The sequence below is a fragment of the Maniola hyperantus genome, chromosome 20 (genome assembly GCF_902806685.2).
Source record: "Maniola hyperantus chromosome 20, iAphHyp1.2, whole genome shotgun sequence".
In the NCBI taxonomy this organism is placed as follows: Eukaryota; Metazoa; Arthropoda; class Insecta; order Lepidoptera; family Nymphalidae; genus Maniola; species Maniola hyperantus.
Window position 1 is genome coordinate 3,985,978 of NC_048555.1, and position 20,849 is coordinate 4,006,826.

General features: G+C 36.6%; 1 protein-coding gene across 4 annotated transcripts in view; it reads left to right on the plus strand.

Annotated features, from left to right (window-relative positions):
- The first annotated feature begins 732 nt into the window (after window positions 1-732).
- Window positions 733-20,849, plus strand: part of LOC117991970 (zinc finger protein 608-like) — a 189,094-nt gene continuing 168,977 nt past the window's right edge. For all 4 annotated transcript variants that reach the window (XM_069505271.1, XM_069505272.1, XM_034979610.2 and 1 more), the window contains exon 1: window positions 733-1,057. The gene's annotated coding sequence lies outside the window, so the exon portion shown is untranslated. The remainder of the gene's footprint in view (window positions 1,058-20,849) is intronic.

Genomic DNA, 20,849 nt, shown 5'->3' on the forward strand with positions numbered 1-20,849 from the left:
CAACCCATCGCCGGCTCACTACTGAGTACCTACGGGTCTTCTCTCAGAATGAGAAGGGTTTGGCCCTAAAACCACGTGCGGATTGGCAGACTTCACACAAATCTTTGAAAATATGGAAAATTCTTAGGCATGCAGGTTTCTTCCAGATGTTTACTTTCACCGTTAAAGCAACCGACACTTACCTACCTATATTGAACCTATTATGTACTAACTACCTAGATACCTACCTACTTATAATATTGCTCAAAAAAGTTAGAGATGGTGCTTGTCCGGGATTGAAACCCGGACCCCCGACAAGGAGGCTGTGGTCAACTACTAGGCAAGTACTGTACTCAACTTCAGATAAGTACCTAGTTACCTACCTACCTAAAATTCTTATAAACACGAGAACATCTCCGATATGAAGGTCAATAACCTATTGTAAGAATTAGCGTTAGTGATGATCCTAGACATGACAGAATGCTCTTGTGGCTGCCGAGACATCTATTTAGCTAGCACTAATTTCATTTCAGATTTCATGAATAAAATCTGCAACAGAAGAAGTTGCCGGTCAAAATCAGTATGCGCCCTTCCATTTTTGTGCTGGTCGTAAAACTTCTGTCATCCCTTTTCGACGTCGACTATGTCGTATGCGTCATCTCACTCGCACTCGCAGCGTACAAGCCTTGCGACCGGGGGACACCGACACGTAGCGTTGCTCTCTTCGAGCAAGTTCCGCGGTCGTCCGCCGACTCGACGCGGCGCTGACGTGCGATACGCTGAACTGAACTAGTGTTTCCACCGTGAAATCACCACACCAGTGTTATTTGTTTATACCTACTATGGCTTTGATTACATGGCCCCAAGGATCGGCTGTCGATAGTGCGGTGTACTGTACGTGTGTATGTGGAGTCTGAAGCGACTAATATAGTGAAACTAGTCGGCCGTGTTCGTTTATGTGCTGGATTGTGATTAAAAGTAAATTGCTTTGCTTTTACGCGGCGGTCGGAAGTATCGATCGGATATTGAAACAAAGCCGTGGATTGTTTTGGCGGCGTGGAGACCGGTGCAAGTCGAGGTGAGCGCTCTTTGTATATTGGTAAAGCTGTAAAATGGACAGACTCCGAGACGAGCGAAGAGTTGTAGACGGACGGTGCATGTAGGCCTGCGGTACAGGGGAGGGCGGGGAGGTTATGCACCGCTCTTCAATAGCTATTATGGATTTTATTTCAGTGATACTTTTTTAGATAGTAATTTATCTCGCAGTTACGCTAAAGGCGATATTAGTGAGTACTAAACCGTAAGCGACGTGCTGCGACCGGCGGGCTAATAGCTTCACATCGAGAGTGAGTAATGCCTTCCCTAATGGGATAATGGTCTGCTGGCCGCCGCTCGAAATATTTATAAAGCGGTCGAACGAATCGCGCCGTGTCAACAAGCGGTGGGCTGTTTGCCTTCCCATTTAGACGACAAGGGAGCCGATAAGGCGATGCTGAGAGCCGCCCGACATAAATGGCATAAATATAGATTTAATTGCGGTGTTCGACGTGTAAAACGAACAAAAAGCCGCCTTTGTTTCTTATAAGGCGGTAGGTACTTACTAAAAGCATTTCAACCGAACGAATTTTTGTTTGAATATAAGTTAATGACTTAATAACACGAATTAGAGTGAACATAACTACTGAATTAATAGCTTTAGATCCATATAATGTTAATTGTACCTAGGCCCTAGGTAGGTACCTAGAACAACGGTATGAAATAGTCTACTGTCTAATCTTAGTGAATGTATAAGGTTTTCAATTACATTTGTTAAATTATGTCTTAAGTAAATTACTGACTCAATTAAATGATAACTAGGTGTCGAATACCTATCTACAACCTACATTATCTACATAAGTCCTATTATCACGTAAGGACACACGCAGTATGGTACACACACACAACAAATAAGTACACGTGCCTACGCATGAATAAATGCACAAACAAGCCTTCATTTCTATATATGTATCGGTATTAGGTACCTACCTAGGCAGGTACGCCTTACGTACTATACATATTATATAACTAATTAAAATAATTATGGTTCTACCGTTTCACCCCTCTCTCCCCACTGAAAGTCATGGTTGTTGTTTTTTTTTAAATTCATTATAGGTACCTACCTATACGCTTGACCACAATCACACCTGATGGGAAGTGATGATGTGGCCTAAGATGGGACGCGTTTACCTAGAAGATGCCTATTGTTTCATCTTAATTAGTTTCCTACGCATTTTTAAAAGACCATCGGCAAGATAAGTAGGTACCTACCATTCTGGGAGGTACCGAGGTAACTATCTCGAGTACCTACTGTATCAAATTTTAGTTGTATGTACTTCCATTTTAAGGTCATTACAAAAGGTTTTTTTGAGTGATTTGTAGACATATTTGCTCATTTTAGGATGTATTTTTAAAGAAAATTTTAAAATAGGTACTATAAAAACACAGCATCAATTCAGTAGGTAGCTTAGGTAGGTACCTAGCTGTAGAATAAGTAAAACATTAAAGAAATCTTAATTAGCTAGGTAGGTGTAAGTTTGACTTTTCAAACCGCGTTGTGTTGGTTTGGCGGTTCCTGCAAATGTTCATGGGCGGCGGTAATCGCTTAAGATCAAATGACCCGCCCGCGCCTGCTCGTTTTTTCGTTATTTTTATTTAAAAAAACTATCATAGATGCTTTGGCATAGAACAGCCTTAACAACAAACTCACACTTCTTTAGTTACCCCTCGTAAATATTCAGGTCATGTTAATCTCATTGTCAGGAATGCTTACAAGTTACGTGGGTATGTCTAGGTAATTCGTAAGTCTTTATGAAAAATCATAATGATTAAAGTAATAAGTTCGAGAATATAAATAAGAATATTACTTTGAGGTCTTGGTAACAATCCGCCGATTCAGATTTCAGCAGATTCGACTTCGATAGTGTAGCCTAATAATAATTCGAAACATCAATAGGATTGGCCCTGCTTAGCTTAATTAAAACCGTACGTCATAATATAAGGTACATCGTAGTAACTAGGTACTTGGGTACTAGGTATATACTAGGTACTTTTGTGGATAGGACGATTTCGACTACTATGGTTAAATCCTTAAACTTAAATATATCGATAATATTGACCATTTAAATTCAATTAAAAAATACTTACGAAGACATCGATCGATGTTACGAAATAATAATTTTGTAATGAAAATACAATAATTGTAAAAGTGTTTAAAAGTCTTTAATTAATAAATGCGTGTATCGAAAACCAATTATAATAATTATTCTACGTCTACGTATAGATAGGTCCATACTTGCACAGTACACTAGTCCTAACTCTAATTGTATAAAAATATAAAAATATTACAAAATAATTAAGAGATGTAGAAGAGTAGAGAGAGTACGATAATTAATATTTGATAATAAGTAAGTAGGTACATCAAGTACATAAAATTATTCAACTATTGCACCTATTTTATAAACGGAAATTACTTACTCTATTGTATGACAAATATTTTTATACAACCTAATACATATTTCCTGCCAAGTTTAATACCGGCTTCTTTTTAATAGAAACGTCTCAAACTTTCGTTAGATTTATTACCCTCTAGCTCAATGATTTAATATAATCTGTAAGCCTATTAGAATAAAGCTTATTTTAAACTATTCATGTTACAGTTACCCACTAGCAAACCAAGCAATTCGGTGCTTGCCTTTCATCGTTCTACTATGTAATGTGACACTTAATTCACATGGTTCCCCCTAATAGATACCTTATTAATTTTACGACCTAATTTAAATAATTATTAGGCGTTAACTTAAAAGCCGCCGCCTTTGAGGCAACATGAAATACGCTTATAGACTTTGAGCTAATGGCTATTTCTATATTCGATAGCAAAACAATATCCTCTATCCACTTACTAATATTATAAATGCAAGAAAAGCTCGCTATTTGTTAACTTTTCACGCTGAACGGATTGCGACAAAATTTGGCTTGCAATTTGCATCCAGGGGGCGTGTATAGGATATTTTGTATCCCGGAAAATCAAAGAGTTCTCAAGGAATTTTTAGAACCTAAATCCGCACGGTTGAAGTTAGTCATCAGCAAGTTCCTTGTATGAATTTGATAACTGCTCATGATGTACCTATTCGATCATTCTAAAACACTGGTCATGTAGGCTGTTTTACGCTAACATAATGCGACATTACATTATGTCACGAGGCCGCATGCTTCAGTAATTGAAAATGTCGCACATTACCATTGGCATGGCTATTGGTAACATGTGGGCAGACTGTTATACTTGTAACATTACAGCTGTATAACTCGATGTTGTCGCAAATTTTTTCATTATCTTGTATTTCGTAGCATACTACAAGACGCACGCCACAATATGCAGCATGCAACATTGTTCCATTTCGTTCAACCGGCGTAAATCAGCCTTAATTTTTAAAATTATGTACCTACTTAAAAGGATATTTACTTAATGTTTTATACCCTATTTGCAACTTATTTATTTGATAGTGAAGTATTTTAGTTGGAAATAGGTAGTCAATCTCAGTTATTTACTTACTTACTTCTAATTTGTAACAATTTAGAATCAGTTCGTTCGTGTGTGTGTGGCTTTTACCCATTCTTTTACCTATAAAAAGGTTACGATACGAAATCTATATTGGTTTAAAATATCGTCATTTCTGTCATCATAAATTATTTTGATGCTTCTATTTAGCCTAAGTTTTGTGATTTTAGTGGTCAAGACTCGTCATTCTTTATTTATGTAGGTAGATATCTAGTTATAAAAGTTCCAATTTAAGATCATTGACATTTCCAGAAACGTAAGTCGTAAAAAATCTCGCCAAGAGATAAAAACTGTGCGGCCGACCACCGGCTCCTATCATCATAAAAAAATCTAAGTAAAGTAATAGAATATGAAAGGCCCAGAATGGTTACTTGAACGTAACTATTACCACCTATTACCCCCTGTTTCGCTTTCGCTCGCGTATTAGTATGGATGGAAGTATGGATTAGGAAAGTACAATATTATGTTGGTAGGTAGGTACAGTAGGTTGATATCATTGAAAACTCCTTTATTGATAGGCTCCTTTGTAAAAGATAATGAATAGCTATGCAACTTGAAGGTCATAATTCCGAGGTTTTAGCTATCTATTCCACAGAATTCTTTACCTGCTTTTTTAGGGTTAAATGACTCATAGAGAGACTGAAAACCGAAAGGTTGACGGTTCAAACCCCGCCCTTTGCACTATTGTCGTAGATACCTATTGCTAGCACAAGCTTGACGCTTAGTTGGAGAGGAAAGGGGAATATTAGTCATTTAACAAGGCTAATATTCTTAAAAAAAAACTATTCCGACGAAATCAATAATAAGTTCTTCTTATACAATACTTTACAAGTTCTTATGTTACGACTTCGAGTAAGTACTACTGTTACTCGAACTAGTTACATTCATTTGGTGACTTGAAAACATAACTGTCATTTTTCTTTGGTGCATTTGAGTTATTTTATCTATTCTTGCTCGGAAAATTAGGACTTGTCTTGCCAATAAAGTTTTATAAGAAATGAAACTTATGCTTGAACTCGGAAGTAAATGCAAAGATTCCGGCTGTGAACTGTGTAATACTATCTCTATGGTGTAATCACATTTCACAAGTTCAGTAAGTAATCAGTGTAATTAACTAATGTTGATCACACTGATTGAACGAGAAGATAGCATGAAGCGCCACGTGGCATCCAAAAATTTTAAATTGTGATTATTGATTAATTATCTTATATTAAAGACCTTTTAATTTTTTTGCTATCCTCCATAAAAATAGAAAGAAATGTTTTTATTATAGGATAAATAAAATAAAAAAAAAAAAAAAAAAAAAAATCATTTTATTTCAGGTTTGGGACCCATATAAAAACATGTTAAATATTTAGTTAAAATTATTTGAAAAAAATGAATAGTCATTTTGCGTTCGGGATCTGGTGTACCCTTAGCCAGTGTTTATAGAACACATTGTCAGGGGATACCTGAGCGACGACTTTGATCATTTTATTATTAGAATTACGGACGGTTTCCCAGAAACCCGCAATTCTATTTCGTATAACGGCGTAGTAGTCCGGGACTCCAGCGTCGGCAAACATGCCCGACGCGCTACAATACCTCGGCATTTTTAATAAAATGCGAAGGGCATCATTATATTGTACCCTGAGGATGTTAAAGGATCTTTTGGTGTAGTTGATCCATAATTGTGAAGTATAAAAACTCAAATAAAGATTTAGGGAAGTTATTTTGGAATACAGGTCCGGACTGCGAGCGAAGCGAGCCCAAATTTCGTTCGTTGAAACTGACAAAGCGTCATATGGTTATGAGTGACAGAGACAACGCTCTACAAATATGAAATGTCATTCTAAAGGCCGATGTTCATCACTTTCGGCCGCGTACATGATATTACTTAAACTAAATCAAATAGGTATAAAGTAGGCAAATAAGTACGTTTAGTTCATAATCTAAATTCTAAGTTATTAGATAATTTTACATTCTACGCCATAAAAGACAAGAAGGAATGCAGGTTTACCATAGTAAAAACTATGTCTATCATATCAGATGAGAATTACATACATTTACGTAAGCCTACGTACTGAATCCGGTTCTCTCAGCACGCCTTATTCAAGTATACATTTGCGATTTGCGTTAAATAAAAACGATTTGTCAAATTAACATTATAAGTAAGTAAGTACTTAATATGTGCTTATACTGAGATATTTTTTTACTAGATTACGCAAGGTTGCCGCGTGCCGTGCGTTTGGGATCGTCATAAATTATTATTATGACTTGTCAACTATATTTACTTGGTTCCAGTTGCATGACGGGCGGTTAAAGTTAGGATTACCGTTAAGCTTTAACCACCAATAAGAAGCAAATTTATAATTCATCATCATCGTCATCCGGGAGACGTCCATTGCTGAACGTAGGTCTCTTGTAAAGTTCATCCCTCCGTGGTAAAGGTTAAAATTAGAATTTGACAAACCCTGCCTTATGCGACCGATTTTGCTTTTATTAAAAATCAAAGTTTTAGTATGGGTATCATCGAACTTTGAACATCAACAAAAGCACGAGTCATAATTTGTTTACTTTGGACCAAAATTGTATTTTATTTATTTATTTTTATTTTTCATGTACCAGAATTGTAGTTACATAGTAGTAATAAATTAATACCTGACCTAAATCATGGAGACGTATGGATACTGACTAGTGCAAGTAGCAACCCACTTTGCTCTTTATTGGTGGTTAAAAGACGATCACCGTAGTTAGTTTTAATAGTCTTTCATGCAACTGGACTTAAGTAATTAATAGTTATTAATTAGTTTCAAGAAGATAATATTCTTAGTTCTATAAGTTCTTAAGTGTGAGTTGGCTGGAAGAGATCACTTTAGTGATAAGATCGCCCTATGTTTTTTTAAGTGTATCCCTGTACTCTTACTATCTGTAATTTTGTTAACAATAAAGTTGTTTAAATAAAATAAATAAATAAATAAAATAATATTACGAACTAACTGGAGATCCAAAACAGGTCAATAAAATACCATACGAATACGTAATGGGAAAATTTGCGAGCTGTCACGTCTGTTATAGTGTTACAAGTAGTTATGTATAACAATCATAGAGATATAACAATAGCATTGTCGTCAGACGTCGTTCTAATTGGTTATGTCATCAAGCAATAATCTCGTTGTGCTTTCTCCAATTTGTTCCTAACAGTTAGATAGATAATAGGTATACGTACAAGTGTACTTTTTTTCTAGTACTTAATGATTCAGTACCTATAAGCTCTACTTACTAGATTAAAGTAATACCTATAAGTTTTTTATACATCGGCAAAACACAATGTACTATTCTGCAAAGCAAACCTGCTGACATACCTACCTATATGAAAGCATACCTACCTATGCCAAATTCAACTCAATAAACGGAAAAAATTTGGCAACCAGTGCGAACTGCCGGTAAAAGTTAAAACTGAAAACTATTAAATATACATAATATTATTATGTTTTTTTTGGATTTTCAAATTAAGTAGTAAATTAACAACATATTGCATATTCAACCTATATTAAAACCATTAAAATTGGTTTATTTTATACATCTATCGGCATTCCGAGGACTGATAATGGTACTGATTCTGAGCACAACCTAATTTTAGAGTATTCGCATACTCTTCTTACTTATGGAATATGAAAAGGACAGACGCAGTTTGACAGTTTTAAATTTTATTTTTAGATAGTAAAACCCGTGATTTAAGCGCACAGTCGCGAGCCTACTGTTTAAATTTGTAGCGTGCACTAAAATTAAGAGTCTTTAAATGTAAAGTTGCATGTTCTGTCCCTTTTTAGCATTGTTAAAAAGAAAAGAATGCAGATACTCTAAATTTAGTTTAGAGAAAGACGACGGAATCGGTGCCAATGTTAAAGTTTTTACACACCCCAAAATCGTCCAACGCGCCTGAAGAAGTTTCACTTCAAAATTGTGTTTAAAAATGTTCGTTAGCAAGAATTTCTTCATTGTAAAACTATTCTCCGCCGCGTATTTAAATTCAGCGAGGGAACAAATTCAAGAGGGAGCTGCGAACGTCTTAAGAGTTTCACCTTGACAGCGGGATTCTTTGTGATGCTTTCTTGACTTTCGACAAAATTACTCTCTTGCTTACTTTGCATTCGTGCAGCTTCTTTGCGGACCGAGTACGCTTTGCATTTTGAAAATAAATTCACTGAGATAATATCATATTATTTTATATTTCAAAGGGGAAACTCTGCTATGTTATGCTAAAAATATTGTGATGTTAAAAAGATTTTAAATGTGGTTCTAACGGTAACGTAAAGCATTACTAAATCACAAGCGTAACTAAGCAAATAAAAACGTTTTCAACTCATCAATTTTTAAATAGGTAGGTAAGTATTTTATTAAAATTTAATTGAAAATCACTATACCCATAATATTATAAATGTGAAAGAGTGTTTGTTTGTTAGTTTATTTGTTTGTTGGTTTGTCCATGGCCCCAGGGTCTCCACGGCAAACGGATCAAAAATGCAACTCTTTATTATTAAATTATTAAAATGGTCTATGTTTTAAATAATTAGTTTGTCAAAATATTGTGTATAAAATACGCTAGAGAACAATGGAAGATTATATTATTATTTATATGCATATAATATTATGTGCTTCCTTTTATCTCAGTCGTAACTCGTACGAGAGCTCATATATCTTGTGTCACAGCCCAAGAATATCCCTCTTATTTACTTACTTGTACTTACATACGTGTATAAATTAGGAACTGGGATGACAGCTTTTTACCTAGATTTTGCTTTTGATAGACTTAATTTTTCCACGTTTTGCTTGGTTCAGTTTTATTAGCCTAGTAAACCGGTAACAGGGATAAACGGTTCCTGCTGACTATGTCCAATCTCCTAGCATGTCTAGTATGTTAAATTAAATTTGATTTTCCGGGATAAAAAGTAGCCTGTGTGTTAAATCCAAAATATAATCTATCTCGGCCAAATCCGTACAGTAGTTTTTGCGTAAAAGAGTTATAAACATAGGCTTGATTCGTGCTTGATTCCTTCTATACTCGTAAAATAAGTACCTTCAGGAAGTACTACAATACTCGTAAATGGTACAGGCCCTAGCTATAAGCCTGTAACCCATGTCCAATAGTTGATTATGATGGCAATCGCTCTCGGCAATCGCCTGCATTTAAACTATGAAATTGATTAAGTGCCGCCACGGGTTAGCCTCAGGCACCGATTGAACTTTCTACACTATTTGCAGTTCGGCTCAAATGTACGACATTACAATATCGAACAAATTGAACCAATTAACATGATAGAGATCGATAGGACCAATTTGCACAAAAAAGAACCCATACATTCATTTTTGACGTTCAACTTTACCACGTGACTTTACCACCCTTTTTATCATTTGCATTTTCTTGGATTGTATAAAACGCTTTTTAGGAGCATACTTTTAATAGGTTTTTAAACTTGTATATGAAGGAAAATCTAAAATTGATCGAAAATAGGTAAGTAAAGTACTCGTAAAATATGAGGCCTAGCCTCAGGCACCGATTGCACTTTCTACACTATTTGCATTTCGGCTCAAATGTACGACATTACAATTTTCAAAGTATTTTCAAAGTAAGATGACTATATCAAGTGGAATATTATATGAAACATTCTAAAACAGATTTTTATTTATTTTATGCATTATTTTTGATTTTTCAATTATACAATATTGAACAAATTGAACCACTTAACATGATAGGGATCGATTGGTCCTATGTACCTATCCAATAGTGATCCAATCCAACCCAACCCAACTTTATTTGTTGATTTTTAAATTGAATATCGACTAAACTTGTAACACGTCCTATTTCTTTTTGCTATGTTTATGCATTATAGTTTTTGATTTATCGTGCAAAATGGCGAAAAAATACGACGGTAGTACGGAACCCTCGGTGCGCTAGCCTGACTCACACTTGGCTGGTTTATTTTTGATATTTTTTGCAGCGTAGTGTAATTTGATCAGCTCATTCAACGTTGACTGTTGATATCAATCTTGTAACGGTGCTTGGCAGATTTGATCGAGATATTATATAAAATTCGTTAATATAATAATATCTCGTGCTATTCCGTTATCTGTACCTCCGGACAGTTCCCGAGCTTGCTTGATTAGCACTCTATTAAAATCACACTTGATTAGATCGCGGCGCGGTTTAATTGAACACTCCACTCGCGGTATGCGCCCCTGGTACTTCGTACTTGCCGATTGTCGAGCGCTCGAACACTTCTTTTCTTCAACGTTTAAACTTTTTTTTTTCTTCTCATCTATCTCGTCCTCCTTGATTTGATTCCTTTTGTCTCTTTTGTTGGATTTTTCATATCCTTCTGTTTTCCGGTTGGATTAATTTTAATTTGGATTCAAAGATTTTCTTCCATATTGCTTTTTGCTTTGGGCTTTTTGTGTTGTTTGTTAAGTTTGTCGACATTGAAATGTATTGTTGGTGGGAGGTATAGGAGCGCGATAGATGGAATATTTATCCGAGGGGTCGCGGGATCAAGCCGCGCCGCCCACTGGCAATTTGCCGTCTGCCCGCGGCGCGCCGCATTCAATACTCGGCTCCGAGACGTGTTCTTCCAACTAAACGCTATGCTAATGTAATGGGGCTCCATTTAATCACAGCCCACGGGCAACTTCAAATTTTCAATGAGACGTTTCTGGCAGCGACATTATTATTGTACTTTCTGTTATGGTAATAGTTGAATCGTTAAATTACTTAAATGGTTTCACGCGTTGATTTAAGACTGTATGAACAGTTTTGTTTATCTGGTTAGTCATATGTCTTTTGATTACTCGGTAGTCTTTAAGTGTTTACAGCAAACAACTTACCTAAGTACACGGATTCATTTCATCATTGATACCTATTTTGGCTTTACTTAATAGGTTTATAATAATAAACACAACAATATGTTTTAAAATACTTAAGTCACTTGGAACTATCTATTAGTTAGAACTTACTACAGATTTGTTACACATGTAAGTATTCTATTAGTTTAATGTTTAATAATGTATGAGTCATCATAATAGTATCTTGTTTTTAAATTGATTTCACAGCCACAGTCAATATTCTCAGAAGGTCCGCAAATATGCTGTCCAATTTAGCTGTGCCCGATTACCGTATCAAGGGTATAGGTATTTTGCATTTATTATAAGGTTCCAATTAAGTCTAATGGCGCTAAGAGATTAGAATTTACTATAGAGCGGCTGTTGTGAACAATTTAACACCAAATTTTTGAACTTATTGCCTCTGCTAGTAAGAGCTAACTTATTTGCTACTGCTACTTCTCATTTATTAGCATACGTTCCTCAATGAATAGGTATGTCCGACCGAAGGTCGATTTCTTGCCGAAGTAGAAGCCGATTAATCGGTAATCGCCTTTATCAAAAATTAGTACAGTACGCGGCCGAAAGTAATGTACATCGACGTTTAGAAGGAGACAACAAATTTGTACAGCACTGTCTCTGTCGTTGAGACCGACAAAACGTCATAATATAATTATGAGTCACAGAGACAACGACCGACAAAGCCGAAATGTCATTCTAAAGGCCGATATACATTACTTTCGGCTGCGTACTGTACATTTGACGCAGGTAGCTGTAATGTAGCCCTATTTTTCTATGATTTTACATCACCATAGGCTTATATTTGACATGTCGTCAATTCAGAATCAAACCGAGAGTTCCCTCACTCTAGTTCAATCTGGCTCTGTCGTATCTGTCAATATTGAAACGTTTAAATATCTCTAGCTACCTGTTTTCGTAACGCTATTTGTCAGGTGCAATTTATTGTTCGCACAGTAGTCCGCCGTTCGAACACTTTGCATGACATTCATCAGTTTAGACGAATCTTGTTTACGTTGGAGTTTGGAACATTTAAGTAAACAAGGTGCTAGAATGGCGACCTCGTACTGGAAAGCGCACTAATAAGAGTGTTCGAGGACCCTCCACTAGGACCTCCTAATGGGGGGTCTTCGAACGCTCTTCCTAGTGACTAGGTGGACTACGACATCAAACGAGTCGCAGGGAGCCGCTGGATTCAGAAACAAAATGGTGGCCATATTTTTTTTATTTTTTTTTAAATTTGTTTAGTTACAACTTGTTTGATTTTCGAGCTGATTGAATAGGTAATTAGTAGGTACCTATTCAATAGCGTCTTGTGGGCAAGTCTGAGGTCCATTCGATTTAAGTCAATTCTCAATAAAAATGTCTAGTCAGTCATTAGTCTGCGGAACAGAACCGGTATGTGTCTGCCATGTGTGGTAGCCTCGTAAATCACTGTTCGTAATGCGTAGATAAGAGCTCTCTCATTTGTTCTCCTATCTCCCGCTTTCTCAGGAATCCTAGTAATTTGTTGCAGTGGGTAATATAGTTCTTATGTTGTGGTCATTTACTTTGTCTAAAGTCTGATGACTACAAAATTGATGTTCAAACAAATCTATATTTTATAATTTTTATGATAGTGTTTTACCTACACTTCAAGGAAATTACTAAATAATTTTAAATACATATAAAAAATTGCGTAACCGGCAGAAATCGAACCTGCATCTTCTGGGTTCGCGCCCGATGCCTTGACCACTCGGCCACGGTTTCGCTTACTGCCAGTGACAAAATTTTTGATATGTATGTTCACTCAGTACTGAAGCGACCAGAAGATGCAGGTTCAATTCCTGCCGGTTACGCAATTTTTGATATGTATTTAAAATTATTCAAACAAATCTTTTTAAATCCTATACAATCAACCGCAGGTTGTTCTTTAATAATAATTGTAATGTATAATCTCGCGAACTATTGGTTTATCAGTTTTTCCTGGATAGAGAATAATGTTAGTGAATAAAATTACTTATCACAGAATATAATATTAAAAGTAGCTACTGCGTACCATACGTATCTACTCGTGATCATAGTTAGGTAGGTAATAGGAACGCCTTACATTAACTAACTAATGACGTGTTACATGTTAGGTACATCTTACTTTGAAAACTGCCCGAGTTGTTAAATTGTAGACGTTAGCGTGTCACTTCCACGAAGCATATTATAAATGCGAAAGTGTATTTGTTTGTTTGTTGATTTGTTGGTTTGTCCTTCAATCATGTCGCAACGGAGCAACGAGTCTACGTGATTTTTTGCATGGGTATAGTTAAACACCTGGAGAGTGACAAAGGATTTTTATCCCGGAAAATCAAACAGTTCCCACGGGATTTTCAAATACCTGAATCCACGCGAACGAAGTCGTAGGCATCAGCTAGTAAATTATAATCAACATCATTGTCAACTGATATACGTCCACTGCAGGACATAGGGTCTCACGCCACTGTCTTGCGCCGCCTGAATCCAGCGGTTCCCTACGACTCGTTTGTTATGGGTGGGGTCTACCAACGCTGCGCTTTCCGGTACGAACGAAGTTCCGGTAGCTATTCTAGCACCTTGGTACCCCAACGTCTAATGGTATTTCGAAACTATGTGCCCACAAATATGTGCCAATAAAGACTTAAGATATGACAATAAAACTTAAAGCTAGCCTTATCTAATTACTATACAAATCATGCCCGCGTGGAATGGTGCCAATAATACTGGCTGCATTTCCGCGCTGGACAGCCAGGCTGATCCGTTGCGCAAAAATGAGCCAGCCCTTCTGTCACCAGATGAGACTATTTATCGCGGTTACTAAAGATCAGTATTTATGAAACAGTTTCACTAGAAGCTACATTGTTTGACAGTAGGTACCTGATCCCCTTAATCGGCGCTAATTACAGCATTCAAGCATGTACCGCCATTCACGAGTCTTTACGTTTAAAAGGGTCCACTCTCATTAACGTAAGAATTCTTCCCCAAACGACGGTTTTATCTTTAATGTAAACGTCGCAAAACAGACGCAGAAAATTTGATATTCCTCTAAATAAATGATGAGGGATAAAATTCTTGGGCTTTTATCTTGATTGCCGAGATTATTTTACCAGAAAATAATATTATGTAAAGGCCAATTTTGTCGTTTTAATTGCCTTATAACCCGCTTATTTATCAACTAATGTAAAGCTTTAAACGCTGAGTCTGAACTGGTAATTTTGCTTGAAGATTTTCATTAGCTATATCTTGATTGCCGAGATTATTTTACTAGAAAATAATACATGTAAAGGCCAATTTTGTCGTTTCAGTTGCCTTATAACCCGCTTATGTATCAACTCATGTACTAGTTCAAACGCCGAGTCTGAACTGGTCATTTTGCTTGAAGATTTTAATTAGCTGACTCCAAAATGAGCATTAGCTGGCTTTGTTTTATCCACAACTAGCTTATGCTCGCGACTTCGTCCGCGTGGACTACACAAATTTCAAACCCTATTTCACCCCCTTAGAGGTTAAATTTTCAAAAATCCTTTCTTAGCGGATGCCTACGTCGTAATAGACATCTGCATGCCAATATTTTCAGCCCGATTCGTCCAGTAGTTTGAGCTGTGCGTTGATAGATCAGTCAGTCAGTCAGTCAATCAGTCAGTCAGTCAGTCACCTTTGCCTTTTATACATATTTAAGATGTGATCACTGTTTCACTTGCAGCGTCATACTTTATGTACCTATACATTTTCTTTGGATTTTGCTCACATTCCATAGGTAGAATTAAACAGTAAAATATAACGCTGTTCGTTTTAACAGGGTCTTAAGTCTGAGCAAAGTCAGGATTCGCTCTATAGATCTAAGGGTGAGTTCTATAGAGCGCACTTTGACTTTGTTCTGACTTAAGATTGGGTTATAACGAGACAGATTTATGTGAGAGATACTTATAGCTCTGTTTCGTTTTAACTCTGTCTAAAGTCTAAGCTAAGTCAGAGTGCGCCCTATAGATCTCACTCTAAGTCTAGGTTTAGCTGTCGTACTTACTTTGATGTCTAAACCAAATGAGCATTAGCTGGCTTCAGTTTATCCACAACATAATCGCTGACGCAATAACGACTAATATTCACTCGCAGCGTCGCCCCACGCTATACTCTATCTCGCTTGATTAGGGTCAATTACAGCGTTCACGCGATTACCTTCATTGAGGACCCTCCCATTTCCAGCGAAGACTTCTCATTACCGTAGGATTGTCTTTTTCAAAAGGCGGTTTTATTTGCCGTGGCATTTGCGATTTATTAGATCATTTGCTATACTTCTCGTTACGCTTGCAGTACATTTATTTTCTTGTAGTGCTGTATTTTATCGGATTCTCTTGTACACAATCTCTAAACTAAACTAAATTAACATGTCTAAATATAGTGCTATCCTTTTCCGCAAGCAACATTATGAAAGGAAAGATTTAGACATTCCATTTTAGTTTCGCTTAGAGATTGTGTATAACGGAATTAGCCACATAATTAACTAGGTACGTTAAATGGTTTGGTATCTAAATTTTCGTAAGGCGAAGTAAGATCATCTTCTCCGTCCAGGTACTCTTTTGCTTGAAATACCTATTACATAATACTTAATATGCAACCTAGCAAAATCAAAAGAGATAAAAACATGAGTGTGTTGTCTACAAGAAAATAAAATAAATAAAAATGTTTTTATTCAATTAAACTTTTACAAGTTACTTACTTTTAAATCGTCAAATGCAACTAGTGTTAGTTTGTTGGTTTGTCTTTCAATCACACTGCAACGGAACAACGGATTGATGTGATTTTTTCCATAGGTAGATTCAGTAAAAGACCTGAAGAGTGACCATAGGCTACTTTTTAACCCGAAAAATCAAAGAGTTCCCACGAGATTTAAAAAGATTAAATCCAGGTACGCAGTCGCAGGCATCAACTAGTATAAGAATAAGTAGAGTCTAAGGGTGAGATCTATAGAGCGCATTCTGACTTAGCTTAGACTTAAGATAGTTAAAACGAGACAGAGCTATATCTCTCACATAAATCTGTCTTGTTTTAACTTAATCTTAAGTCTGAGCAAACTCAAAGTGCACTCTATAGATCTTAGCCTAAGTACTATGCTAAAGAAAAATCTAAATATATAAAAGAGAAATACCACTCACTCACTGACTGACTGACTGACTAATCACGAAATCTCAGAAACTATAAAGCCTACAAACTTGAAATTTGTAAGGTAGGACAGGACGTAGGTGTCAGCTAAGAAACGGTTTTGAAAACGGTCCCCCCACTAAGGGGGTGAAGGGGGGGGGGGGGGTCGAAGGTTGTATGAAAGTCCTTTGTTTTTGGAGTTAGAACGTGAAAATCGACATTTAGATTATTAGCTTTAAATAATAAAAATCTGTATAAGTCAATTTGGGAAATTCCCAAATTGAAAAATTATGAGTGGTAAAATAGGTGGGCAATGTTTTTATAGAAAAGTTTTAACAATTGTTATTTTTACTTGAAATTTGAAATGTAGGCTATTTCTAGGGGGTAGGTATCAGATAAGAAAGGATCTAACTAAATTCCCCATAAGGAAGTAAAATGGGGGTGAAAGGGTTATATGCAAATCCTATGTTTTTGAAGTTAGAGATATGAAAATTGGCATTTAGGTATTCTGGGTTCCGTGTCTTTAGGTGAGACTGATTGAGTAGGTAAGTGAGGCCTTTTGCAGCGGGAAAATTTCAGATCTCATGAGAAACCAGTACGCGGACGAAATCGTGGGCATCTGCTAGTAGATTATAGAGCCAGGCGGTGTACCAGTGGATAGTTGTATTTGTTTTGTTGGCTGTACTTTACGTAAAGAGTCCATTTGAATGCAGCGCGGCGAGGGCTTAGGGCCAGATCGACCGATAATACGCCCACTTATCGCATACAATGCGGATATAAATCGGCTGCGATCATTTCCAGACCGATATAGGAACTATAAATATTTGTGAAGAACACGACAGTCGTACAATAACAATACATTTGATTCTAAAAAACTGGTCAAGTGCGAGTTGGGCCTCGCTCTTTTAAGGTTCCGTACACAATTATGAACATCATATTTTGGTGTATGAAACTTTTCTTTTCTGAGCTTGAACATCGCAATAAACCGTGAAAGAAAAACCCAAAAACTGATCGTTTGTTTTGGTCACAGCTTACAAACTATTCTTTAAATCGTTGTTTTTAGTACTAGTTTAAATACAGTAGGTATACATAATATGGTAGGACACATAATATACTGAAATTATATTTTTTTGACTAATTTAGTTTTCGAGATAGCCCCCGTCACAAAAATGGTCTAAGACTGACAGTTTTGACGGCCCCCCATTTCCTCATTTTATAAGATTAAAAAAAATTATCGCACTCTACTGAGTGAGCTTGTACACCAAATACCAAAGTTTCAGCTTTGTAACTCATTTACTCTACACCTGACTGACCTGAGACCTCTGACACGCGGACAGACAGACAACACAGTGACATTGATAGGGCTCCGTTTTCTACCCGGGTACGGAACCTTAAAAACGAACAAATTACGTAGCCTTGATACTATTAAATGCGTGTGTTGTACACAAATCTTTGACCTAAACTTTTACAGATCAGTCTATTCATGTTGGCACACTTTTTATTATTATTCAGATACGAGCAGTGGCGTGCACAGGGTTTGAAGCCAGGGTAGGCATTCGTTAGGTAGAAACCTGTTTACTGGCAGATCATAATGAAAAATATGGTCATAATGATAAATAGCTTACCCCAGTTGGGTAAGCAGTGCATTTATGCCTCTATGACCTGCACGCTACTGGATACGAGTTAGCTCTTGGCTGCAATCTCACCTGGTGATAAGTAATCATGTAATCTAAGATGGAAGCGGGCTAACCTGGAAGGGGAATGGTAGTTTTTATTTAACCCATACCTACATACCGTTTTGGTTTCTACACGGCAACGTACCGTAACGCTAAATCGCTTGGCGGCACGGCTTTGCCGGTAGGGTGGTTACTAGCCACGGCGTAAACCTCCCACCAGACCAGACCAGAAATTTAGAAACTATAAAATTCCAAACCCCTACCGGGAATCGAACCCAGGACCTCTCACTAACAAGACCGCTTGCCACTGCGCCAGGAAGGTTGTCAAAAATCCTTATATGATGCAATCCGATATAATATTAGAGCATGGTTGGTCGAATATATTATGTTACAATATCAATGCGTTTTCATAACAAGTAACAATAGTTCGTAAACCGTAATAACATTTTACGTGTTTAAAAAAAAACCGGCCAAGTGCGAGTCAGGCTCGCGCAATGAGGGTTCCGTACTACAGTCGTATTTTTTCGACATTTTGCACGATAATTCAAAAACTATGATGCATAAAAATAAATAAAAATCTGTTTTAGAATGTACGTTTGTGAAGACCTTTCATATGATACCCCACTTGATATAGTCACTCACTTCAAAAGTTGAAAATACTAATCATTAGTTCATGACCACAATTTTTTTTTTGTGTGATCTAACCCTAAATTCAAGGTTTTCAGATTTTTCCCCAAATGTCAGCTATGATCTACCTACCTGCCAAATTTCATGATTCTAGGTCAACGGGAAGTACCCTGTAGGTTTCTTGACAGATAGACGGACAGACAGACATACAGACAACAAAGTGATCCTATAAGGGTTCCGTTTTTCCTTTTGAGGTACGGAACCCTAAAAAGTACGTAAAAAAATATTTAGTCATCGGAGCATATTGAATTTTCAATTGGCGATGCAGAATACGTATAGAGTTTGTTACATTTAGATATCACGTAAATGTCATATTCACTGTATGTTGATTCTATTTCGTAAGCTGAATAAAAGAACTGGGTTACTTGGTATGGAAACGTGGCGTTACATGCTTTCTATATCAAAGTCAAAGTCAAATGATTTATTCAAAATCGGTAATAAATTACTCTTATTGATGGTCTGGTGTTAGATTTGTAAGATATAGTGGTGATAATTATTACGCAAACTTATCAGCTGAAAAAGCTAGCTATAATGATAACTAGCTGATGCTCGCGACTTTGCTAAGATCTATACGACAGCATAATATTACTTTGACTTTACTCAGACTTAGCTTCAGTTAGTAACACAAGACCTACCTGTACCTGACATCTGTATAATATATAAAAGGAAAACCTGACTGACTGATCTATCAACGCACAGCTTAAAATTCTAGACGGATCGGGCTGAAATTTGGCATGCCGATACAAAGGCAAGCGGTTATGACGTAGGCATCCTCTAAGAACGGATTTTTCAAAATTAAATAAATAAATAAATAAATAAATAACCTTTTATTTGAATTTAAATTCAAACTTTATAGGGGTTTGAAACTTGTGTAGTCCACGCGGACGAAGTCGCGGAAATAAGCTGGTCTAGATATAGAAATCATAGACAGACAATTTTATTTGTTTGTGTATTTTGTGTTGTTTTGTTATTCACCAGTGTCACTGACTATATCGTATCTAGTGTTTGTAATTTGTGATTCGTTTTACAGCTTTATGTCGTGATTTTGAACCATCAAGCGTGTCAGACAACAGTCAACACCTGTCGCTATTAAATGCTGTATGTTAGTACTCAGCACGTATGTACCATGTACATGTACCATGTACCACGCACGTGTCCATGTATCATACTTTCACATTGTTTCCAGCGATCTTTACACAGTGTAACGTAAGATGACAGTCGAACTTATAACGAAACAAACTACTTACTGAACTTGTAAAAATATAGCGATTGAATTGTATAAAGCCCGCAAATTGCTATTGCGCTGGAACCATGTCTCATTAACATCGAAATAACGTCATTTTAATCCGAAATAACAATATACCTTCAGCTCGAAACTTCAGTCTAGTGCTGACGTCACTAAAATGGCAGCCACGCGCATTATCAATTTGCGTGACTTATAAGACACCTATAGTTATGATTTAGGATCAGTATTGAACGTCAGTCTTACCTCATCCATACTTCCATACTAATGTTATAAATGTGAAAGTGTGTGTGTCAGTCTGTCTGCTAGCTTCTCACGGCCCAACAGTTCAACCGATTTTGATGAAATTTGGTACAGACTTAACTTACATCCCAGGAAAGGACAAGGGCTACTTTTTATCTCGGAAAATTAAAGAGTTCCCACGGGATTTTCAAATAACTTAAATCCACGCCCACGAAGTCGCGGGCATCATCTAGTTAGCTATTAGTCAGTGTTATTATAACGTTAGTACATAATTCAATGTCTAGTTAAATTATATGACCAATAATAAAATCTAATTTTTATAAGCGTATTTGTAAGCGTAGAATAAAATCATCTTAGCAAACAAAAATATGATCAAACCAATTTAGGGCATTGCTAACAAAGCGCTTAG